Genomic DNA, 25,603 nt, shown 5'->3' on the forward strand with positions numbered 1-25,603 from the left:
TTGTCTACAATGGAGACTGTTTCTTCTCCCTTCTTAGTGATTACAACTGCTACTTACATTTTTTTTTTCTTTCAAGATCATGAAGCCATGTTGTCTCTATCTTTCCTCTCCTTCATCCTTTACTTAGTAGCACCGATAGCCCTTTTAACTTATGTCTGGTTAAAAGCCAAACATCCTGGATTCAGGTTCTAGCTTGACCACTTATAAGCGCCATGAATATGGTGAGTTAGCCTTTTTTGCATCTATTTCTTTATCTGCATAATAGCGATAACAATACCACCTAGCTCACGGGTTTTTACTGAGAATAAATAATTATATACAGTCATGCGACAGTCATGCATTGCTTAACAAGATCTGAGAAATGTGTCATTGGGCGATCATGCGGTTGTGTGAACATCATAGTATGTACTTACACAGACTTAGACTCAGATGGTGTAGCCTTCTACACACCTAGGATATATGGTATAGCCTATTCCTGCTAGGCTACAAACTCAGTGCACCTTGTTACGGTACTGAATAGTGAAGGCAAATGTAGCACACTGGTAAGTATTTATATATCTAAACATTTGTAAATATAGAAAAAGTACACAGTAAAAATGCAGTATTATACTCTTATGGGACCACAATAGTATATTGACTGAAATATTGTTATACATCACACGACTTTATAAAACAAGTTTGAATAGCGCCTGGCATATAGTAACCATTTAGTACATGCTAGTTATTAATGTTATTATTTTGATTGGATAGGCCTGGTTGAAGATGACTGCGTGTAAACCAGAATGCAAATCAGCTGGGGCACGTACTACTGGAGGCAGCGCCCCATGAGAAGGGGCCAAGAACCTGCACCCACTAAAATCAAGATGAAAGGCTGAACCTGGAGAGAAAAGGGAGGTGAGCCTGCGGAGGGAGACGGGATGCAGCTGAGAGGGGAGCGCCAGTGGAGAGGTGGTGGGAGCCAGGCCATTAGAGGAAGGATCACACAATGTCCAGAGGTAATGAACACAGAACTTTTCAGTTTGTTTTTAGGTCAGAGTCTCAGATCCTTGTCTACACTCCATGGATTCTTAAAGCAATTGGAACCTCAGGCTGGTCCTGGAGCAGGAGCTGGTCCTTTACTTGGGGCTCTCAGGTTGAGAAGGTTGAGCTCTAGGATTCTCCACTGACCACCTCTCCCTGTCTTTGCTCTCTTCCCATCTTTAAACTCCCATTGAACTGGCATGCTATTCTCAGCATGACACTCAGGCTCTTGACTCCACCCAGTCCTTCTAGTTACATTGGCCATGGTACCTACGTTCTTGTGTTTCCTAGCACTGTCTACCTACCCTCTCTCCACAATACCTATTACACCCCCAACCCAACCCATAATTCCCATTGGTTTTCAGGTATGCCAGTCTTCTTACAGTTTCCTAACCATGTTGTAGTGGGGAAAATGCTATGTGTTCACTACCTCATTTCACCTTCCTAGGCAGATGAGAAGACATCTCCCAGTTTCTTTTTGCAGCTAGGTTGGGACACTGACCAAATTTTTGACAACAAAAAAGTAAGTGGCAGGATATGGCATTCTGGTTCAGGAAAACTAAGAGGGAGTCTGAGTTCTTCATGCTTATTCTTTTTTGTCCATATGCTAGGATGTGCAAAACTCTAGCTCAGTGGGTTGTAAAATGGAAGCAGACTGGGTCCTGAATTTCTGTTGCAGGAACGCTGACCAATTGGCATAAGATTTTTTTTTTTTTTAATGAGAAAAAAAGCCACTGAGATTATGGGGTTTTATTCGTTACCTCGGCCTATGCTATTCTATCCTAACAGCACACATACCATGCTTTTTCTTATTTTGGCATCTCTGTAGTTATATTATGTCACTTGGAATGTCTCCCTGCATTCCTACCCTGCAGCAAATTGCTACTATCCTTGGTTTTTCCTCTGTGATCTTATAGCACCATGCTCTGGTTTCTGGTATGAGTGATTAGATGGATTTTGGCACCAGTAAGGAAAATGAAAAGGAGGAAGAGGTGTACATTTGGCAGAGAAAAAGAACTCTGTATGTGCACAATGTGTTTGAGAATGGGACATCCAGGGATATATGGATCTGAAGCTCAAGAGAGAGACCCGAGCTAGAGATAGGTAGAGGGTTGAGAGTCATGAGCATATGGGAGGAAGTGGAAAAGATCACCCAGGGAAAGTATGTACATTAAGATAAAAGAGTGGAAGATGGAAAGGCGAATCTTAGTGGAACACCATCCTTTAAAGGAAGGCAAAAGAAGCAGAGCCTTTATAAACTTCACAGTGTCCCCCTAAGGACATTCAGGATTGAGCATGAAACCTGGGAAAGCAGGACTAGTTTATTGATCAACATTTACAAATGTGAAACCTAATTCTGAGGAAAACAGAGAATAGTGCAATCAAAGCTGTTGAGTAGACCCAAAAATGCCTTTGGTGGAATTGCTCACCTTTGTTACTGAGAAAACTCCCGGGCAAAAGTTTAGTTTTGATCATGTTGAAGGTAAATTAAAAGCCGACCTTGGCTTTTATATTCCTGGCTTTCCTCAACCTGAAGTCTTCTGACTTCTATGAACCTAAAGGAATGAGAAAGTTGCAAGGATTTGTAACTGGCTGTAGGAATTAATTGTGCTCACTAGCCTATATTTTGTTTTGCTTTCTTCTCCATATGTTTGCTTTTTGGAAGTAATTCTTAAATTGTCTAAATGGTCACCTTTTGTTGTTGTTATTCTTTAAATGGTACCTGGACAGCTATGATGGGTCAAGAGAGAATTGCTTTATACTGCAAGGCTATCAGAAGATCACTGAGGTTGCAGTGAGCCAATATTGCTCCACTGCACTCTAGCCTGGGCGACAGTGAGACTGTCGTGAGGAAGTGAATGTGATAATCCAGGAGAGATGACAATGGATTGGAACACAGTGGCAGCAGTGGAGGTAGTGAGAAGTGGTTGGATGCAGGATATATTTTGAAGAGGAAGCCAACAAGATTTGGATGTGAGAAAAGAAAAAAAGTTAAGAGGAGTCCAGGAAGACTCTAAAGGTTTTGAATAGAGTCACCATCGACTGAAGGAGTGCAGACTGGGAGCGGAGCTGGCTTCAAAGGAAAGAACAGAAGTCCAAGTTTGGACTTGTTAAGTTTGATACATGAAGCAGGCAGCTGGATAAAGGTCTGGAGTTCGGACGGGCGTGGTGGCTCACGCTTGTAATCCCAGCATTTTGGGAGGCTGAGGCGGGTGGAACACTTGAGGTCAGGAGTTCGAGACCAGCCTGGCCAACATGGCGAAACCCCGTCTCTACTAAAAATACAAAAATTAGCTGGGCGTGGTGGCAGTCGCCTGTAATTCCAGCTATTTGGGAGGCTGAGGCAAGAGAATCGCTTGAACCTGGGAGGCAGAGGTTGCGGTAAGCCGAGATTGTGGCACTGCACTCCAGTCCGGGCAACAGTGTGAGACTCCTTCTCAAAAAACAAACAAACAAAAAAGACAAAGAAGAAGTCTGGAGTTCAGGATAGAAGTCTGAGCTGGAGGTGCACATTTGGCAGCTTCTGGTGATATTTAATGCTATGAAACCGGGTGAGATCACCAAGAGGGTGAATAAGGAAGAGAAGGGGTCTGAGGGCTGAGCTCTGGGGCCCTCCAAGATTATGAGGTCAGAGAGAAAAGGCCGGGCCAGGGAAGGAGTCTAAGAAGGAATGCCCAGTGAGAAGGAGGAAAATGAAGAAAGGGTTTGTGCTGGAAGCCAATTAAAGAAACTGTTTCAGAGGAAAGGGAGTCATCACTGTGTCAGATGCTACTAACACACACCTCAGATGTGACCTGAAAAGTGAGAAATGGACTTAGAAAAGTGTAGGTCAGGCCAGGCAAGGTGGCTCACACCTGGAGTCCCAGCCCTTTGGGAGGCCAAGGTGGGCAGACTGCTTGAGGCCAGGAGTTCAAGTCCAGCCTGGCCAACATGGCAAAACCCCATCTCTACAAAAGCATACAAAGATTAGCTGGACATCTTGACGTGCGCCTGTAATCCCAGCTCCTTGGGAGGCTAAGGCAAGCGAATCGCTTGACCCTGGGAGGTGGAAGTGGAAGTGAGCTGAGATTGTACCACTGCACTCCAGCCTGAGCGACAGAGTGAGACTCCATCTCAATAATAATAACAACAACAACAATAACAACAACAATAACTGAGGTTCTTATAACACTAATATTATTCAACATCTACAGTCTCAGAGATTCTAGGTCCAGATCGCCGGAGTATCTCTCATTCAGAAGTGCAACTCCCTCTAAAATCAGTTCCTTGTGAAAAAGGGATGGTTTCTCTTTGATATAGAGATATGGATGTTGTCAACTATTGTAATCTCATATAAAATTCCAATGCACTGTGCTGGTTTAATGTAGTTTTTAGATGGAAAATGAGAAGCCCCAAATGCATTTTTGGTAACCAGCTCTGTTGCAAATGATGCCATTAGATGTAGCATTAAGTAACTTAACTCTTAAAACTTTGGGCATATTCAAGTGCATAGTACATCTGCCCTCAATCTTGGGAGTCTGTCGTAAAATGGAGTCTGCAGAGTAAATGATATATCATTCTCCAGTATGTGGTGTATTTGCTGAACATCATGTATCAGAAGCTGAGAGAGAGAGAGACAGAAAGAGAGCAGACAATTTAAAAAGCCCAGCCTGCTCTGTGTCGAGGGCACTGCTCCAGAGTGAAATCTGCTTGTGAGCTACCAAACAGCAGTTTTCTCACACTGAAAAAAACTATCCTTGTAATCTGCAGTTTGAGTGACCTGTTCATGTGTTTATTCATTACTTTAGATTTCCTTTCATCAAGTCAGTGGAAACTTTACACGACCTCTGGCTGATGCTCTGCTGTTCCTAGTGGAATCATTGTCATAACTAGCATTTTGTTTGTGGGTTTGTACCTGAGTGCCCATTTTGGACCACTCATCATGTTAGGGGCTTATATCACATCTTTACTTTGCACATCAACTCTATGAGACAATCATTATCATTTTCATTTTAGAGTTGAGGAAACTGAGTCTTGAAGAGGTTAAGTTGCTTCAGGTCATGGCTGGTGAGTAACAGAGCTAGACTCAAAGCCAGGACTGCCTGCTTCCAGAGCTCATGCCCTCTCTATGAAACTTCACCAAAGTGGTGAGAAGAGTCTTCCTTGTGCCATCTTAGAGTTCTTCCTACACAACTTCTCACTTGAACTTGGAGGCTCCTATTTCTTGAGCCAGACCATAGGAGAGTTTGAATTCATTTTAAAAGTTCTCATTTGTGATTTGAGGGAACTGAAAATTCCCTGAATTTAGACTTCAGATTCCATTTGTCTTAGTGTTCCTGCCTCCTCAGCTCCTGACCTCGTCAGTGGTGGGCCAGTTCATTGGTGGCTGGTGGTTGCTTGTGCCTCTGGACTCCTGTCTTGGTTATGCCTCTGACAAAGAGGGTGACCTGAGGAGGTCACTCAACCAGTTCATGTCTCTCATTCTCCAAATATAATATTAAGAGGGCTTGCCTGGACTAGCTAATTAGGTACTGGACTGCATGTTGGAACTATGAAGCTTATTAATTCAGTCAATTAACATTTATTGAGTGTGTGCATTGTGCAGAACCCTGGGGCAAGTGGAGGCATGGTATTCCTGACCTGTGGATGCACTATTCTATATATTTCCTTTATTTTTGCACCTCTGTGTGACTCCACCCAACCCCTAAGAATACTCTTATCCCCACCTACATGTTTCTTTTTTTTTTTTTGAGACAGAGTTTCGCTCTTGTTGCCCAAGCTGGAGTGCAATGGCGAGATCTCAGCTCACCGCAATGTCCCCCTCCCAGGTTCAAGCGATTCTCCTGCCTCAGCCTCCCAAGTAGCTGGGATTACAGGCATGCAACACCACGCCTGGCTAATTTTGTATTTTTAGTAGAGATAGGGTTTCTCCATGTTTGTCAGGCTGGTCTCAAACTCCCGACCTCAGGTGATCCGCCCGCCTCGGCCTCCCAAAGTGCTGGGATTACAGGCGTGAACCACAGCACCCGGCCACATGTTTCTTTAATTTCTCTGTGTGCCAGGATTCACTCCTGAGTATTTTATTATCCTGGCCCACTCTGCTTTGCTTGCAGTGAAACAGCATGATTTCCTCTTGGCCTTCAGGAAATCCTGTTATAATTCAACCAGTTTTGAAAATGACCTCTTTCTGCTCTACTAAGCTGGTAATGTTTCACTGGGTTGGAGTAGGCCAAGGTCATGTACAGTTCTATACTATTAGCTTAGAGGAGCATGCTTTTAAATTTTGATTTCAAACTTGTAACCTGAATTAACAGTGGGTCTTCCCACAGTGGGACCGTGATAGTGGCAATAGAAAGTTCCTGTGTTTGGGGCTCTCAGCCAGTGCATCCATGAGCCTGAGATAGAGCATTCCTGTGATTCCCAGGTCTGCTCTTCCTTGGTTTCTGTGCCAACCCATGAAAAAACTGCATGCTGTGACCAAATTCAGGATTAAGTTTATCCTGTCTACAGCCAGCTCTCCAAAGGTGAAATTTTACCTTATTCCATTGAATCCATTTTCTTGTATTTTTATTTTGGGATCTTTTAGTAACAAGGCAGCTTCCCGGGATTCTGTTGTGAGCAGTTCTGGAGTCGATGGGCTCGATGGGTATTTTTACATGTGTGTACATTTGCTTCTATTTGTACGCGCGCGCGTGTGTGTGTGTGTCTGTGACCTACCAGAGGAAAGAGCCTCCATTTGCCTGGAAGCCTGGGATATTTAATCTCTACTATTTGGGTTGCATTAATTAAGTGGAGTGGATGTTTCAAATACTTAGCTATCTTAGAGATACAAAGGGAAGGTCTTCGAAGAATCTGTACCATAGTGAAAGATACGTAAATAGTGTGTGCTGAGAAGAATGAGCAGCCCTGTGGGCCAGGAGTGAAACTACTGTAAAGAATCAGTGAAGGATTCATCAGCTTTCTAGGAAAAGGGCAGCGTGGGTCTTTATGCTTCACTTTGTCAAGTTTGAGTCATGCCCATTTCATAAAGTATTTGGCCTGTGCTAAGTGTTGTTCAAAATGTGATATCCTTGTTTGATATCACAAAGTGACATGAAATGGCAGATTAAAGGGACGAAAACTACCATTTTAGAAGAACAACAGCAATTGAACACCTGAATGTACAAAAAAAGTGAGATTATTATTCATCTCTGGAAACCAAGTTTCATCAGAAATAAGAAAACGGAATACAATTTGAGACAAGTTCTTGGCTGTTGGGCTTCTTTCAAGATTCCTTGACTATCAGAGCTCTATAGGGGATCCAAATGCCGCCTTAAGGGTTTTGTCTTCTCTCTTAAATTAATTCACCTGACGGCCAGGCCAGTGGCTCAGGCCTGTAATCCCAGCACTTTGGGAGGCCAAGGCGGGCAGATCACCTGAGGTCAGGAGTTTGAGACCAGCCTGGCCAACATGGTGCGACCCTGTCTCTATTAAAAATACAAGTTAGCCGGGCGTGGTGGCGCGCTTGTGATCCCAGCTGCTCAGGAGGCTGAGGCAGGAGAATCGCTTGAACCCGGGAGGCGGAGGTTGCAGTGAGCCGAGATCGTGCCACTGCACTCCAGCCTGGGTGACAGACCAAGACCCTGTCTTAAAAAAAAAAAAAAAATACGTGGTGGCTCATGCCTGTAATCCCAGCACTTTGGGAGGCCAAGGCAGGTGGATCACCGGAGGTCATGAGTTCTGAACCAGCCTGGCCAACATGGTGAGACCCCATCTCCACTAAAAATACAAAAGTTAGCCAGGCATGGTGGTGGGCACCTGTAATCCCAGCTACTCAGGAGGCTGAGGCAGGAGAATCACTTGAACCTGAGAGGTGGAGGTTGTAGTGGCCAAGATGGTGGCACTGTGCTCCAGCCTGGGTGACAGAGCAAGACTCTGTCTCAAAAAAAAAAAAAAAAATTCACCTGACAACATGTAGGTTTGAAAGATCAAAGCCAGTTGAGAGGGCTATATAGGCCAGGGATCTATTCGTGTTTTCTGAGAGTGGGATCACTTTTTTTTTTTTTTTGAGATGGATTCTCGTTCTGTCACCCAGGCTGGAGTGCAGTGGCACCATCTCGGCTCACTGAAACCTCTGCCTCTTGGGTTCAAGTAATTCTCCTGCCTCAGCCTACCAAGTAGCTGGGACTACAGGCGGATGCCACCACACCCTGCTAATTTTTTGTATTTTTAGTAGAGACAGGGTTTCACTGTGTTAGCCAGGATGGTCTCGATCTTCTGACCTGGTGGTCTGCCTGCCTCGGCCTCCCAAAGTGCTGGGATTACAGGCGGGAGCCACACTGCCTGGCCTGGGATCACATTTTAAAAACAGCTTTTCATGGTGATGACTAACATTATGGAAAGTATGCTATCACAAACAATAATCCTAAACCAAGTTGTTGGATGAGGTTCATTAGCTTTACTTTCTGGACTGTGATCTGAGATGCAGTTGGCTTTAACAATGGCCACTACTGAAAGTCATCCTGCACAGCAAGATTTTCTTTAGGTTTCCTTTAGAAACATCGTGGCTCCCTACCTTTTATTTCTAGCATTAACTTTCAAGGCGCTTTTACTCCTCTAGGAGTGCAGCCAAGCTGACCTTCTTGACCCTGAATCCTGTTATTTATGGAATCAGTGATTCTATTCATTATTAATTCACAGTATGTCTGGCTTCACACTAATTTTAGATGCTCTTTCCTCTTGTTACCAGGGAAGACAACAAATGGCCTGGTTTGCCTTTTAGGAGACAAGAAACCAAAAATACTCAGATATGACCTTTTAAGATTTGTGCTAATCTCAAAAACTTGAGATCTTTCTTGGCAACATAGTGAAGAGGTCCATGATTGTTTTCTAAGATTATCACTCAGTTGAATATATTTTAAAATTCCCCAGAATCAGAAAAAAATACCACTACAAGTATCTTAAATTTTGAGTCAAAAATGCTTCTTAGGACAAAGGTGCTGCCATTTCCAGATGGCACCTTCAGAATTTCTCTCAATTTAGCATGACTAACATTTGCTGCTTTGATTGAAGCAAGTTGAAGATACTGTAAAGCAACTCAATGTAAATAAATACAAATGCTGTTAAATGCTAATTTTTTGAAGTTGTTAGCTTTGTGCTCTTTGATTTAAAGGAAGGTTATGATTTCAAACCTGGATGAAATATCCTATGTGAAGCCATGTTTTTCCCACATACAAGTGCAAATATTGGGCCCTATAATTTTTTTTTTTTTCTCAAGATGGAGTCTTGCTCTGTCACCCAGGCTTGAGTGCAATGACATCATCTCGGCTCACTTCAACCTCCGCCTCCTGAGTTCAAGCAATTCTCCTGCCTTAGCCTCCTGAGTAGCTGGGATTACAGGTGCCCGCCACCAAACCCAGCTAATTTTTGTATTTTTAGTAGCGGCAGGGTTTCACCATGTTGGCCAGGCTGGTCTCAAATTCCTGATATCGTGATCCACCCACCTCAGCCTCTGAAAGTGTTGGGATTACAGGCATGAGCCACCACGCCCAGCCTGGGCCCTATAATTTAACCCCTGTACTATATTAAAACAAATAATTAAGGATGTATGCAAAGATTTAGTTACAAGTTGATACTGGCAAAAATGGGAAGTAAAACTAAATGTTCAACTTTAGGAGAATAGTTAAATAAATAATGGCACATGCATACAATAAAATTCTATCTACTTGAAAAGATGTTGTAGAGAAATATTCAATAACATGATAAGATGACAATATGTACTGACTAAAAAATGCAGTTTACAAAATAGTATAGACAGCATTCGTTTTTAACCCTTTTTGCGTCATATACCTCTTCGAGAATCTGAATAAAAATGTACATTTACCTTGGGCTTCCTAGCTCCCCATCTTCTCTTTCCTCTGGTTATTGTTTCAGCTTTAGATAGGAGCACATTACTACTATTTTGCCTGTTGACCTTTTCCAAGCTTTGCTCTTGGCAGTTTACCTATAAAACTTGAGTTTCTCCCTCGTCTGCAGTTGAGGTTAGGTAAATCATGAAACATTGAACTTGAAACGTTCCCCTAAATTTTATGTAAACAAAAAGGCTTCATGCATAACTTGTGTAAGATTACATCCACTATTCGTTCAGATACTTCTAATGTTCTTATTGTTCATTTTTGATGGTCATTCATTCATTCTCACAGGTAAAACACTCCACACAGAGCCTGGCATGTAGTAAACAAACATGTAAATGTTAGCTAGCTATTATTATTTTCACTCACATGCATTGATTTATCCATTTACATCTTTATTGGACCACCACCTTGAGCCTAGCTAGCCAGTATAAGAAAGATACAGTTCTGCTCTCCTATAGCTTTCTTATGTTTATTGGGGAAAGCAGGCATCAATCAACCACTAGAGAAAAAAAAAAAAGATAGTGCTACGAAGTCGAGATGGAATGCACTGGAAGAGCATATACTGGGGCACCCAGCCTCTTCTGAGGTGTCAGGGAAGCTGAGACCCTAAGGGTGAATTAAAATTACATTGTAAGTTAAGAGTAGAGTGTCTGGGGAGGGAACAGCATTCCAAGCCCAGGAAACAACATGTGAGAAGAGCCCTAAGTCAACATTTGACCTGGATTCCTGTGGGTTTTCATAATTTAGAAAAGTTATACTCTTAGTCATTGACAGTCAAGAGAGTTGAAAGTGTAAGTCCTCCGACATGGACTTAATTCTGTTTTCAAAGTTTGTCTTCCTTAACTCTGTTTAGAAACTGGAAGATTGGATGTCCATTACAATTGTGGCGGGCTTCCCAACAGCTCCAAGGGAATACTGTTGGATGTATCGTGGGAAGTAAGCCAGCAAGGTTTCAACTGCAGATCTCAAATGCGAACACCTGGCTCTGAGTCCTAAATTGCCCTGGAAATTTTAACAATGTTATCTCAAAATTGTGTTTGAAAAAAATAAAAGCAAACATGGTTCTCCTTGCCCCCATTGTGTGCACAGATGATCTGACTTGCTTCCTTTGAAGCCTGTTTGAACTTACAAATAGACGCAAGCTCACCAGGAATTACAGGTATGGTAGATAGCTTTGTAGGTGCATGTGATTGCAATGGACCCTCTTACCAAGTTTCAGTTATATCAAATTTTACAACAGCCTGGAGTCTATGAAGCCAGACTTTCTGGAAGCAAAAGTTCAGTGAAAGTTCAGAGGCAATGGATGTGGCAGAACCACTTTGCAAACATGAAAGATCGAAAGAAAAATTATTTCCCTGTATTTAAGCATTACTAGCCTTTCAAAAATACTTTGCATTGTTCTCCCTCTTCCTACATAACATTATGTAAGATAATATTGCAAACCAAGCTCAGACAGATGCTGAATTATTCATAAGAACGGGCTACTGATGTGGATTGGAGAAAAGAAATAACAAAGTAAGAAATAATGTCATTGAGACTATAGAGTAAAAGGACATAGGCACATGTGAGTGAACAATGTTTCTAGAGATTTTTACCCCCAGGAGAGTTGTGTGCTGTTACTTGATTTATGTAGATTTTTACTTGAGAATGGAATCAACACCTGGAGAATTAACTGTACTGTATTATTTAACGTTTTATTTATAACTTTTCAGCAATTTTTATAATCAGCGTTATCCAGTCAGAGATGTCTTCTGATTCAGGATCCCAGGCTCTGACAGCCATGTTTTTTTTAAGAGAGATGATTTATAGTACCTCTTCAAATTGTTTGACAATTTGGAATCTTCCGGTCCTTGCCTATTCACTATTGTAATTTTACAGCAGACTACGTCAGCAACAGCAATTAGAAGACTTAGAAGCTCTATTCTAGCGCTCTTTCCAAAAGAAGTATCTAAAGGCTCTGTTTCTAAGGACTCTATTGTTCTGGTTTTTTTTTTTTTTTTGGGTGTGCATGGCCAAGATAGTATTTAAATTTTGGCTATGAGCCAACAGGAATCTCTATGGCTATCACTGAGATTGGGGTACAGGAAAGCCACAACTCTTAACAGGGATCTTTCTCTTTTAGAAAGTTATTCCATGGTAGATATGTGCTTCTTAAGCCTTCCTGATGAACCACATCTAATAAGTTCTCTAAATTCTCAAGTACAAAAATCTAATTTCCTTATCATTGAGCAAACCGTATTTAAATTAAATGATAGCTTAAAAATTAAAATGTAGATAATTCTTTTTTGTTTGAGAGAGAAAATCTTTTGTGAATCTTAAATAAATGTTTTTCCAGTTTCTAGTCATTAAATTTCTTAGGAATGATTTTCAACCAGGATGCTGTATTTCAATTAAAACAAACTGGGCTAAATGCAGTTAGGTATCCTGGAACAGAAAAAGGACATTAGCAGAAAAACTAGTGATATCCAAAGTCTGTGGTTCAGTTATTAGAAATGCACCAGTGTTAATTTCTTAGTTTTTACAAATGTACCAAGGTTAAGTAAGATGTTAATATTAAGAGAAACTGAGTGAAGGGTTTACAGGAACTATCTGTACAAATTATTTTATAATTTTTCTATAAATTTGAAATTATTCCAAAGTAAAAATTCATTAAAGTGTAAAGCAAATTGGGACATAGATTTCAGGCACCAGAATTGAAGTAGCTATTACAGTTGATCATTAAGTTTAGTGCCAATCTTAGAAATCAAGATAATGAGGGGTGTGAGTAGTTTGTATGGTTCTTGTTAAGAAAAAATAATAGATTCATTACCTTCACTTGAAGTTATAAAATTTTGTAACTTAAAATTTTAGAAGAAATTTACTACGTAGAGGCTTATATAAGAAATCATGAGTAACTTAAAGGATGATGTGTTCAATTACTATTTAATTAAAAAAATGATTTTTAAAAAAACTTTTAAGTTCAGGGGTACATGTGCAAGATGTGCAGGTTTGCTACATAGGTAAACTTGTGTCATGGGGGTTGGTTGTACAGGTTACTTCATCACCCAGGTATTAAGCCTAGTATCCATTAGTTATTTTTCCTGATCCTCTCCCTCCTTCTACCCCCTACCCTCCAATAGGTCCCAGTGTGTGTTATTCTTCTGTATGTGTCTATGTATTCTCATCATTTAGCTCCCAATTATAAGTGAGAACATGTGGTGTTACTAGTTTCCTGTTCCTGCGTTAGTTTGCTAAAGATAATAGCCACCAGTTCCATCCATGTCCCTGCCAACGATATGGTCTCATTCTTTTTTATGGCTGCATAGTATTCCGTGGTGTATATGTACCACATTTTCTTTATCCAGTCTATCACTGATGGGCATTTAGGTTGATTTCATATCTTTGCTATTGTGAATAGTGCTGCAGTGAACATATGTGTGCATGTGTCTTTATAATATATAATAGAGAATAGAACAATTTAATATACCTTTGAGTATATACTCAGTAACGGGATTGCTGGGTCAAATGGTATTTCTGTACTTAGTTCCTTATTCTCCACAACCTCACCAGTATCTGTTATATTTTGACTTTTTAGTAACAGCAATTCTAACTGGTGTGAGGTGGTATCTCATTGTGATTTTGATTTGCATTTCTCTAATGATCAGTGATGTTGAGCTTTTTAAAATACGCTTGTTGGCTGCGTGTATGTCTTTTTGAGAAGGGTCTGTTCATGTCCTTTGCCCACTTTTTAATGAGGTTATTTTTTTCTTGTAAATTTGTTTAAGTTCCTTATAGATGCTGGATATTAGACCTTTGTCAGATGCATAGTTTGCAAAAGTGTTCTCCCATTCTGTAGGCTGTCTGTTTACTCTGTTGATAGTTTCTTTTGCTGTGCAGAAGCTCGGTGGTTTAATTAGATCCCATTTGTCAATTTTTGCTTTTGTTGCAATTGCTTTTGGCACCTTCATCATGAAATCTTTGCTCATGCCTATGTCCTGAATTGTATTGCCTAGGTTGTCTTCTAGTGTTTTTATAGTTTTAGGTTTTACATTTAAGTCTTTAATCCATCTTGAGTTAATTTTTGTATATGATGTAAGAAAGGGGTCCAGTTTCAATTTTCTGCATATGGCTAGCCTGTTATCCCAGCAGCATTTATTGAATAGGGAATCCTTTCCCCGTTGCTTTTTTTTTTTTTTTTTGGGTCAAGTTTATTGAAAATCAGATAGTTGTAGTTGTGTGGTCATATTTCTGGGTTCTGTATTCCATTCTGTTAGTCTATGTGTCTGTTCTTCTGCCAGTACCATGCTGTTTTGGTTACGGTAGCCCTGTAGTAGTTTGAAGTGGGTAGTGTGATGGCTCCAGTTTTGTTCTTTTTGCTTAGAATTGCCTTGGCTGTTCAGGCTCTTTTTTTTTGCTCTATATGAATTTTAAAACAGTTTTTTCTACAGTTTAGAACAGTTTTAAAAAACAGTTCTGTGAAGAATGTCAGTGGAAACATTGAATCTATAAATTGCTTTGGGCAGTATGGCCCTTTTAATGATATTGATTCTTCCTATCCATGAGCATGGAATGTTTTTCCATTTATTTGTGTCATCTCTAATTTCTTTGAGCAGTGGTTCTCCTTGTGGAGATCTTTCAATTCCCTTGTTAGCTGTATTCCTAGGTATTTTATTCTTTTTGTAGCAATTGTGAATGAGAGTTTGTTTGTGATTTGGCTCTTGGCTTGACTGTTGTTGGTATGTGGGAATGCTAGCAATTTTTGCACTTTGATTTTGTATCCTGAGACTTTGCTGAAGTTGCTTATCAGCTTAAGAAGCTTTTGGGTTGAGAGGATGGGGTTTTCTAGATCCAGGATCATGTTGTCTGCAAACAGGGATAGTTTCACTTCCTGTCTTATTTGAATGCCTTTTTATTTCTTTCTTTTTGATCGCTCTGACCAGAACTTCCAATACTATGTTGAATAAGAGTGGTGAGAGAGGGCATTCTTACCTTGTGCCAGTTTTCAAGGAGGAAGCCTTCTGCCTTTTGCCCTTTGAGTGTGATGTTGGCTGTGTGTTTGTTATATATGGCTCTTATTATTTTGAGATATATTCCTTCCATACCTAGTTTATTGAGAGTTTTTAATATGAAGGGATGTTGCATTTTATTAAAAACCTTTCTGCATCTATTGAGATAATCATGTGGTTTTTGTCTTTAGTTCTATTTATGTGATGAATCACATTTGTTGATGTGCATATGTTGAACCAACCTTGCCTCCCAAGGATGAAGCCTACTTGATCGTAGTGGATAAGCTTTGAAAACAAATGATGGGCCAGGAGTGGTGTCTCATGCCTGTAATCCCAGCACTTTGGGAGACTGAGATGGGCGGATCATGAAGTCAGGAGATCGAGACCATCCTGGCTAACACGGTGAAACCCCGTTTCTACTAAAAATACAAAAAATTAGCCGGGCGTGTTGGCGGGCACCTGTAGTCCCAGCTACTCTGAAGGCTGAGGCAGGAGAATGGTGTGAACCCGGAAGGCAGAGCTTGCAGTGAGCCAACATTGTGCCACTGCACTCCAGCCTGGGTGACAGAGCAAGACTCCTCAAAAAAAAAAAAAAAAAAAAAAGGATGTTAAATGGATTTTTAAAACATTAATCTTCAAGATGTCAAATACCTAACTTTAAAAAAACTCACCCATTATTTTGGCAGAGGGGTTTGGGAGAACTAAGGCAATATGCCCTAGGTATATTGCTTTTCAGTTATCTTAGCTGAGAAGTTAGAAATATAGAAAGTTAGGATTATTGTTTGGAGAACCTAAATGAATGAAACTAATATATCCTTCAGGCTGTGTCTCTTAACTAAAGGCGTCACAGCGTAATCAGGGAGGGGTCATAAACTTAGTGTTGATTCAAGGGGTACTGATAAGCTTTAGGATGGGCAATAAAACTGACAAAGATGTATTAATTTAGGAAACTTACAGGTGGTGGGTTATCCCTCTTCTACCCCAAGATAGGCTTCATGAGTCCTATTAAAATAACTTTATTTATTTTTACCCCAAAATGAATTTTTGAATCTGCTTAAATAATTGAAACAATCTAATGACTGTGAGTTCTGCACCAATTTGTATGTAACAGGTGATTTTGGCTGAGACTTTTTGTAACTATTGCCAGTCAACTACCCAGACCATGAACAAACAAACAAACAAATAAGCACTTTAGTGTGTTCCTGTAGAATCAGGACTAAACTTACAACCTGCAAAGGCTCAGTGATTCCTCTGTGGTGGAGAATGCTAGCTGTCTGCCAGAATCAGTGCTCCCATTTCCCAGGCTCCTTTGGAGTTTGGGAGGAATTGATCTGGGCAACTTTCAGCTTATTTACTTAAGAGTCATCCCTGGCCCTGGACTGTCCTCTTTCCCTTTCTGTGTGGCTGGAATAGAGCAGCCCTGGGAAATGCATATTGAAGATAGCAAGAGGCACTGTCAGCACCAGCTCTCAAAGGACTATGTGACTCAGAGCTGTCTGCCAACCCTTAGCCAGTCATCTAAGACCAAGATATGACAGAGGCTACCTTCTGTATTCTCTGAGTTAGTGGGTCTTCCATCATAGCTACTTAGCCCACCTTGTCTAATGTACCCTCAAAAAACAGGGATTCTGGCAAATTGTGCTGGAGAGTATGACTTGCACCTATGATCTCCCATCTTTGACCCTAAATCTCTGCTTTAGGACTCACAAAGTCTGGTGTGTCTTTGGGCACGTGCCTAAGCCTGCAGCAGAGATTCCAACTAACCCAGCCACCTGTGTCATCTCCCCAAGTCAGGGCTGAACAGGGCAGGGAGGAGAATGGTTGGCCTCCCCTTGTGAGAGGACCTTGCTGGTTTTGCTACTATATGGAAAAATGAAGCATGGGGTGGACAAGAAGAATTTGAACTAGATAGGCTGGAGCCTGTTCCTCCTATTACGAGACGTGTAATCCACCATACATAAGAGTGGGGCTTAGTCAGTGTTAAGCTCTGGCCAACTGGATCAGCCCTTCCTCCCTTGAGGAGCAACAGCAAGTAGTTAGGGAGAAAACATGGAGATTCTCTCTCCATCATTCTCCAGAAGGGAGGACACAGAAGCTATATAGAAAAGACCTGGTGTAGGGAAGTGTATATTGATTAGGGTGGGAGATGGGGTAGAGAAAATGTTCCCCTTACTCAAACAAGTCAGCTATCAAATGTGCTCTCCGAGTTGATATGTTGAATAAGCCTAATTGGTGGCATCCACATCAATATTAGAGAATGTTTGCCAAATATGAGAATTTTGGTTTCACTGTTTGGTAATCCTGGCCTTTTTGGGACACACCCTCTGGGAGAGGACACAGAAGTATTGACTAATAGAGGCAAAGGTGATGAATCCCCAGGAAACAGAATCTCAGTCACACCCTGTTCTTTCCCATGTCCTGTGACAGGTTCCTGGGCGACTCACAGGCAAGCCCACCCTAACATTTGTGGGGTTTGAGAGAAAAGTATCAACAGAGTTATTCAAATGTTTTGAATCAAGCTAACAAATTATAAAATAAGTGCTATTCTTTGAGCCATGAATTGAAATATTTTAAAAAGCAAGAAAATTGCCTCTGAACACTACTGCAAAGCTATCTTTAATGCAATAGTCTATTCCATTCATGCTACCTGAGGAAACGTTGGGCAAGTTTTCTTCTCTTGTGTTTTAGTCACTCAAACCCATACAACCTCTGCAGCAGTGTCCATCTCTGAAGTCCACAGCAGCAAGACCCACATCTCTGATGGCATTTGGATGTGAGGCAAGAGATGTGGGGAACATTTCCCTGAAGCCTGAACAGAGGTCAGGAGATCTGATGTTTAGGGTCAGGGTCTCAGTTGCAAGAGCTGAGCGACAAAGCTGTCCATGTGTTCTTTAACATTATGTCTTTTTTGTGTTTGTGACATGTGGAGCCCTCCAAAGCATGGTCCCCTCTTGCCTGGGCCTAAGGGCAGTATGTCTTGCACATTCTTCTTGGACGCTTTTTACTTGGAAGATTTCTTGTAGTTGTGAATGGAGCCACTCCTGCTTTGCTGTCTGAGACTGTATTTGCTGCTCTGAGAGTGAACTTTCTTCCTAAGGATTCTTTCATTAGCATCCTGAATGGAGGGCGTTGTCTTTTCTAGTTCCTGATAGCCCTCTTTCTGGGGAACATGGGACAACAGCTCCACAGTTAGCTCAGGGGCTATTTGGGCAGCATTATCCTTTGTATTATCTGGAAGCATCCTTCCACACCAACAGTCAGCCAGAGCACCCAGGCAGAATCTAGGCATCCAAGTTCTCAACCACTTCCCTAGCTTCCCTCAGTCCCACAGACTTCTTTTTCATTCTTTTCCTTCAGGACTGACTGAATCCTCCAGCAAATACACAGGGCTCCTGCTCTCCGCCCCAGTAGCCAAACACCTAAACCGGGCCTGCAGATTACCATGGCCCCTTCCCCGTCCCCCATTGCCACAGTTTATGCTCAACTACATTTTCTCCCAATAATCAGACAACAGGTACAACTGCTTCATAAAGCTGTTGCAAATTACCTAATGATAAACTCACATCAGCACCAGGGAAGATGCTTGTCTTTCTATTCCCAATGGCTGGAGGGCATCCATCTAACCCTCCCAATGGTTATGGCAAATACTAAATGCTCCCTAATGGGGCTATGTCCTGATAAGTCTATTTAAGTTGAAAAAAAAACCCAGTAAGTTAAAAATGCATTTAATGCACTGAACTTACTAAACATCATAGCTTAGCCTATCCTACATTAAAAGTGCTCAGAACACTTACATTAGCCTATAGTTGGGCAAAATCATTTAATGTAAAGCCTGTTTTATAATAGTGCTGAGTATCTTGTGAAATTTATTCAATACTGTACTGAAAATGAAAAACAGAATGGCTGTATGTGTACTCAAAGTATGATTTCTACTGAATGCATATGGCCTTTTCACCATCCTAACCACCAAAAAAAGGAAATTCCTGTAAGTTGGGGACTGTTTATAATTTACATAGATGTTTAAAAGAATGGGAGGCACTAACATAGGCTCTGCTTTACATCATTTAAAATCGGGATTTCCTCTTGTCAAAAGGTTATTTCTACCTACTCTAGATTTGGGCAAATGCATTTACAGAGGATTTATGGGATTTATAGCCCGAAATATACACCATGACTATTCAGGTTTTTTTTGTTTATGAACTCAAAGGCTAATCTGCAGAAGACCTTCAGATACCGAGACAAAGACGACACTGTCCTTAACCACGACTCTGGTGAAATGCAGTAGAACATGATCATAAGGGAAACCCATCATCCTAGAGCCTAAATGTAATATTTAATATCATTAGACTGGGGGTTTATCCTTCAGTATGTTGAGAAGAAAACTGATGTTCAATTTTGAGGGAAAAATAGAAGAATTATCTCGAAAATTGGTGAGTAGGATGACTCCTTTTTGGGGATGGGGTTGATTGTACTTCAGTTTTCTCCTGAGAAGTCCATACATATGTAATTAATTAGGATAGTTCAGCAAGGACTGAGATCCAATTAGAATACTACATTCCAATTTTGACCATCTCCTGGTTCATTTGTTTATGTATTTTGCTTTTAAAATAATAATTAAGCAAAATAATAATTGAACTTGATATGTTCCAGGCACTATAGTAGGCTCTTTCCCAATGTAATAGCTTACTTATTCCTTGCCAAGAAACTTCTGTAAGATGGGTTTAACTGTATTCATTTGACAGGTGATAGAGCTAAAGGTAGAAGAGGGTAGTCACCTACCAAAAATCTCACAAGTAACAAATCTCAAAGCCGGAATTTGAGCTTGCAGCTCTATGGTCCCAGAACCTTTTGCACTAACTCATACTGCCTTCTACAGTATTTGCAAATACACAGGTGCCCAGTCTAAACAACTCATGCTAAGGGAGTTCAGGGCTGGGGTGATGAACAGAAGTTTCACTGCAAAGGTGAAACTAGGAGGTGAGGGCTAGTCCTGATATTAGGTAACACAGATGCATTTGAATACAGGAAAATATTTGCTTCTCTGAAAGTCTAGCCTGGGTAGAAACTGTCCCAGACTGTGTCAGAATGCCAGGTCCTATGGCGTGTTGGTTTCATGTTCATGGGTAAAGTGAGGCTGGATTTTTGTTTTTAATTCAGGAATCCAAAAAACATCTTTCTTTCTTTTTTTTTTTTTTTTTTTCTGTTTAGGTTTATATTTTCTTGTAGGGCAAAATACTGGAACGAATGTGATGCAGCAGAGAAAGAATAGCAGCTTTAATATAAACCTACTCTTTCCTCCCTGCAAGGCCAAAAGTTTCAGCAGGACACTCCAGTGCTCTAATTCCATTCAGTTACAGCTGCTCACCATTCAGAAGCCAAAACTCAAGAGACAAGAGTTGGTGGGAGCAAAAGCAAGTTTATCCGGAGGGCCAGCAAATTAGGAAGAGGGTAGACTAGTGTCCTAAAGCACCATCCTAAGTCAGTACAAATTTTAGTCTCTTTTTAAGTTAAGCACAGGGGAAAAGGAGGGGGTCAGAATCAAGAGGTAACCAGTGATCACAGACATCTGCGTGTCAGTGAGGGTCTGAGAAGGGTGGGAATTTCTTTGTTCTTGGTCAGATCACAATGCTTCTATAAACAAGTTATAGAACACAGTTAACTATGTTTAACAAAACATGGTTGTTTACATACTTCTCCTTTAATCCCAGAGTTAGTTTAAAAAACTACATGATTGCTGTTTTTGTGTATTATCTCAGTGTTCTAAAATTATCCTAGCCTACATACAGGAATGGGTAGAGGCCCCGTCAACAAAAATGGAGTTAGTTATTTTAGTTCTTTGACTGTTTCATTGTTATACATGTGCTTTGGGCACACAGCTTTGGTCCCCTCCATCCCCTATTTCAACTCTCCTGGGGTTCTCCATATAACAAAACACCTTGTGAGTTTTATGTCAACAGGGAAAATATTAGAGAATAGTATATGTTCCACAACTTTTGGCAACATGAACCTTTGTGAGCAGGACATTAGCATTTCCTTTTCCATCATTATTGAACTAATTTTGTGGTGCAAAATAGAGGGGATGATGACGTCACCTTGGGGACGAGAAGTGGAACTGTGAAGCAAGTTCCCCAGGGCCTCCACAGACCTGCCCAACTCTCCACACAGGGCTCTGCATTCTTGGAAAGGATCAGAACTTTCACTGAGGTTTTTTTTTATGTTTCCTTGTATCACCTCCTGGTTTTATATTTATTCCATGTTTCTTTATATCACATGAATTAATCTTATTGTAGAGAGAGGAGGTGCAATGTAACCATTAAAAACAGGGACCATTGTGGAAGACAGTGTGGTGATTCCTCCAAGACCTAGAGGCAGAAATACCATTTGACCCAGAAATTCCATTACTGGGTACATATCTAAAAGAATATAAATCATTCTATTCTAGTATAAAGATACATGCATGCATATGTTTCTTGGAGCACTACTCACAATAGCAATGACATGGGGTCAACCTAAATGCCCATCAGTGATAGATTGGATAAAGAAAATGTGGTACATATACACCATGGAATACTATGCAGCCATAAAAAGGAAGGAGATCATGTCCTTTGCAGGGACATGGATGGAGCTGGAAGCTGTTATCCTCAGCAAACGAATGCAGGAACAGAAAACCAAATACTGGATGTTCTCACTTGTAAGTGTGAGTTGAATGATGGGAACACATGGACACAGGGAGGGGAACAACAGACACTGGGCCCTGTCAGAGAGTAGGGGGATTGAAGGAGGGAGAGCATCAGGAAGAATAGCTAATGCATGCTGGGCTTAATACCTAGGTAATTAGATGATCTGTGCAACAAACCACCATAGCACACGTTTACTTATGTAACAAATCTGCACATCCTGCACATGTGCCCCTGAACTTAAAATAAAAGCTGGAAATTAGAAAAAAACAAAAACAAAAACAAACAAAAAGAAAAAACCACAGGAATTATGGAGGCAACTGGATCATTTCTGTCACTTTCTAGTTGTATGACCTTGGGTAAGCTACTCACTTTCTCTGTAAATAGTCCATAAAATGGGGAGGTAGTTCCTCCCATCCAGGTTTGCTAAGAGGCTTAAATGTAAAACTGTATGACAGCCCTTAGCAAAATGCTTACTACATTGTAAATGCTCAAAAAGCGGTAGTGATTATTGTTATTGGTTTGTGTCTTTCATGTTTCTAGTTTCTTGGTGAGAGAGTCATGACTATTTTTTTTTCTTTGACAGCAGGATTGATGACAATGTCTGTGTCTACACCAGTGTTTCCTAATTTCCGATATAGGCCATGGAAGGAAAATGTTCTTGCCTTTGGTTTTCCCCTCCCTGCCCTGTTTCTGGGTGGTCTTTCCCCACTCCCACCTCATCTCTTCTTCCACTCCTTACCCTCCACCTCCAGATTCAGGGTAGAGAATATAGGCGTGCTGTTACCAGTGTTCAGCATAATTTTAATGGAAAAATGCTATTCTTCATAATCCCACAATACTAAGCTGCTTCTGTTAACAAAAAACTATTTATTGTACAGACCAAAAAAACTCTGGTGACTGAATTTTCTCTATTTTTTTCCCAATCAGTCATGCAATATACACTTAATACAACTCTGAGACTCCTTGATAACAAACTAGCAAAAATGAGAATAAAACACTTTGCAGACTAAAAGTTCCATTTAAATCCTTGTTTTTGACCCAAGCAAATACAGGGGTAGGAATGCTGAATGTTCAAAAGAGTTGTCTCTATCCCCAAGAGAAGTGGCCTGGAAGGGAGGGAGAGGTCATCGTCAATGAGGTATCATTGGCAGTCATGCTGACATGGTCTCAATCATTTGCTTGATCCCCTTGGAAGGGTGGCTCCACTCGGGGCACCGCTCAGGGTCTGGGCCAACTCACCCCCACTCTCTATTCCTGCTGTGGCTGTCTGCACAGCCACGCCATCAGCCCAGCAATTCCTCTTGGCTTCGCAGAAAATTCATGCTTTCCTGGCACTTAGAAGTGGTAGTAGATCTGGAAAAGGAAACCAAAGTGAGGTAGAGAGGGTAGAGCCCAGTGTGGGAGTCACTGCATGAATAAGTCTGGGTTCAAGTCTGGGCTCTAATGTGTCCTCGCTGGGAGCCTCTGAGTAAATAATTTAGCTTCTTGAGCCCGATTATCTGTAAAACAGTGCTTCCTTTATTCATTGTTAGATATTGAGTGAGTACTTACTGTATGCCAGCACTGTTCTAGGTGCCCACTGGTGCTAGGGATGGGGGTGAGGGGCTATGGGTATAGAGAGTCCAGTTTTAAAATAAGTCAGAGAAGAATTCACTGAGAAGGTGACATCTGAGCAAACACTTGAATGAAGTGAGGGTCTCTGGGGGAAGAACATTCTGCAAGAGGTAGCTAGTGCAAAGGCCCCACGGTAGGAAGGAGCCTGATGTGCTAGAAGCCCAGCGAGGAGGCCAGTGTGGCTAGAGCAGTTGAGAGAAGCAAACAATAACAGAGATGGGCCAGCTCCCCAGCCAAGGTGTATGAAGCCACATAGTTCTGGGAAGGATTGGGCTTTCACATTGAGATAGGATGGAAAGTCATTGGAGGGTTGTGAGCCAAGGACTTACATTTTGCAAAGGTCACTCTGGTTACCGTGTTGAGAATAGACCATAGGGAGGCCTACCCGGGAAGCAGGGAAACGGGTTAGGAGGCTATTGTCTCTGCGAGACAGGTGGTGGAGTGGACTAGGGTGTAGCTGTGGAGGTGGTGAGAAAAGGCTGAATTCTGGAGATAGCTTAAAGGAAGAATGAATAGCATTTCTGATGGAGTGGATGTGGGTGTGAGAGAAAGAAAATAGGAGAACTCAGAGGTTTTTGGCCTGAGCAGTTGGAAGAATTGTGTAGCTATTAACTGAGATGGGAAAGCCGGGGGAGGAAGGGATGGGAGCTAGATGCAGAACATGATGATAATAATAATTTTGCCCTGCCTCCCTCACAAGACTAAATGTGATGATTTATGTGTAATTTACCCCGCAAATATGCTCTGTGGTATTCAAAGGGCCCTCTCCTTCCTGTGCAGAAGTGGTCTATTCTCTGGACATACTCCTCTTTCTCACTCCTCAGGTGGTGCCAGTTGATGGGGGAGAATGTTCCTGACATGTGGACCTGAATCTGGCAGGTATCATCTGGGCTATGTTTAGGTGGATATTTTGGGATAGGTCCTCACAACTGTGACTCAAGTATGACTTAACAGTTAATGTCTTTATTTCTCCCTAACAGAATATTGTTTCTAATTTTTCTTTTATATAGCAACTGATGTTGCCATGCAGATCCCTTGGTTGCTATGAGATGGTAACATCACTCTGCCCCGCGATTGGCCAGTGCCTCCTCAGCTGCGGTGCCTCCCAGGCTGTGTGGTTCTCATGTGGGCCACTGACACAGAGCTGTTACTATGGTGAACTTTACAATTTCCTTTGATTGGTGGATTTCAGAAATAGGCCATCAGTGGAATTCATTATATTCAGCTAAGTAAAAATGAAAAATACCGTAACTTTCCCCTCATCACCAACATGAAGGAAACGTGACCCTTCATGACATAATAAATCGCTATTAGGTAACTTAGGATCCTTCAGGGGACTGAAGCGGGATGATCCTCCTATGCCAAATTTGGGTGGGAAATATTTTCCCTGTTGCTTTGAGTTGGTTCGTCAGAGTTAAGAGCAATGGGCCAACCAGAGCTGGAACTTCAGCGTTGGGAGGAGGTGTGGGATGGGGCATGCACTGAAATGTAAACTCTATTGTCTCTGGAGTGATGGGTGATGCTGGAGGCCTGAGTGTGGAGGGCAGTTTTACATCTCAGGACAATGTTTTCTCAGATGCTCTTCCAGAAAGGAAAGCCAGGAATACTCCTGGCTGGAGGCGGCATGCCTGGGGTCAGAGTCAAAGTAGGGTTTGTGCTGTCTGAATCCTTTCTCCCACTCCCCCAGCCTGGCTCAGCTTCTCCTAGGTGGATTGGTGAATCCTGGCCAGTTATGCTTCTGCTCATCTCTACTCTCGGCAAATAGGAAAAGAGAGTGAAGGACTGAGTTTTAACTCTTCTAATTTTGTAACCTGACTCTCTATAAGAAAAAGTGGGAGAAAGACCGATGAAACCGAGAGAAGACGTGAATTATTTTAAGTGCATCAGATCTACCTTTCTAACAAGTCTTGTTTGGAGTGATGATGGGGGTGTGGGTGGGGAGAGGGGAAAGCCCAGGCTAAGGAGAGGGAGAGAGTCAGGGAACCACAAAAACAAAGCAGGTAACAGATTAGAGCGCTAGGGCTAGTGTTCAACACCCAGAGCGCATCAGTTTTAAAACCTCTTTGCTCTATGTGACAAAGCTGTTTTTAGTAATAATCGCAACATGAAATGAAAATAATGATGGCCAGAAATGTTCTTTTGTGAAATTTTGTGTCATTTCAGTAAAAACTAAAAATACAATAAATACTACAATCCAAAAAATGAAATAAAGTTATAGTATAATATTTTAATTTCATTAGTGTATTTTTTTGAATAAAGGGATGAAAACTTATACCTATATATTGGTCTTTCACAGTCATGAATAGTGATTTTCTGATTTCTGTTTTTGTGATTAACTTCTGCACATTTGTCAATGACTTTGTCAAAGTTATTTTTCTTCCCATATCATGAAGTTTCTATCTATCTTTGATCAGAGAACATTTTTCATTAA

General features: G+C 41.3%; 1 long non-coding RNA gene across 1 annotated transcript; it reads left to right on the plus strand.

Annotated features, from left to right (window-relative positions):
* On the plus strand, positions 1–25,357 carry LOC117099731. The gene is made up of 3 exons (XR_004443977.1): positions 1–221; positions 751–995; positions 24,183–25,357. It is a non-coding gene; the product is annotated as an uncharacterized LOC117099731 (long non-coding RNA).
* The last annotated feature ends 246 nt before the right edge of the window (positions 25,358–25,603 follow it).

The sequence above is a fragment of the Trachypithecus francoisi genome, unplaced genomic scaffold (genome assembly GCF_009764315.1).
Source record: "Trachypithecus francoisi isolate TF-2019V2 unplaced genomic scaffold, Tfra_2.0 Lachesis_group17, whole genome shotgun sequence".
Classification (NCBI taxonomy): Eukaryota; Metazoa; Chordata; class Mammalia; order Primates; family Cercopithecidae; genus Trachypithecus; species Trachypithecus francoisi.